Genomic DNA, 609 nt, shown 5'->3' on the forward strand with positions numbered 1-609 from the left:
TTTGCATATTTTGGTTATATAATAGTTAAGCTATTATGGTACTGAAATCAGACATAAGAGATCAGCATACACTGCTCATAGAAGTGCAATAAGTAGAACTACTTTCTGTTGCACGAAACTCCTTCCACGGTAATACAATTTCTATGACATCGGTCAGTGCGTACATGAGGTGGCACGTTTTGATGGGATCGACATTTCTACCATAGCCATTCAGCTTTGCGCAGAGGCAGTGTCGTACTCGAGGAAGGCAACTGAGGGGCGACTATTGCTAGTTGAAAACTTTTCCCAATACCCCGCCGGGACGTCGTGCAATACCGACGGCCGTGGCAATTTTTGGCAAGCCCCACGGGGCTCCATCTTTGCAGTCCAAAATCAGAATTTTTTTAGTCCACACTCTAAAAAAAGGGAGTATCAGCTTATACCCTTTTGTCCCATGTAATGAACTCCAAAACTTTAGTTCGACGTACAGCGCCCTATACACCTTTCCAAAAAACGCTCCTAGGCCGGCGCCATGTTGCTGATGCTGATGCGGTTGGTGCGACTCTCGCGCCCTCTATCAGCTAGAAATTTTCTGCCACTCTCTGGGACTGTGAAGAACCGCTCAGCGCG

The 609-nt window shown here is 46.6% G+C and overlaps 1 non-coding gene across 1 annotated transcript; it reads left to right on the forward strand.

The window, feature by feature from the left end:
• Positions 1-212: 212 nt before the first annotated feature.
• On the forward strand, positions 213-352 carry LOC115308902. The gene has a single exon (XR_003916598.2). It is a non-coding gene; the product is annotated as a U4 spliceosomal RNA (small nuclear RNA).
• Positions 353-609: the final 257 nt, after the last annotated feature.

The sequence above is a fragment of the Ixodes scapularis genome, unplaced genomic scaffold, assembly GCF_016920785.2.
Source record: "Ixodes scapularis isolate PalLabHiFi unplaced genomic scaffold, ASM1692078v2 PGA_scaffold3__209_contigs__length_174095766, whole genome shotgun sequence".
NCBI lineage: Eukaryota > Metazoa > Arthropoda > Arachnida > Ixodida > Ixodidae > Ixodes > Ixodes scapularis.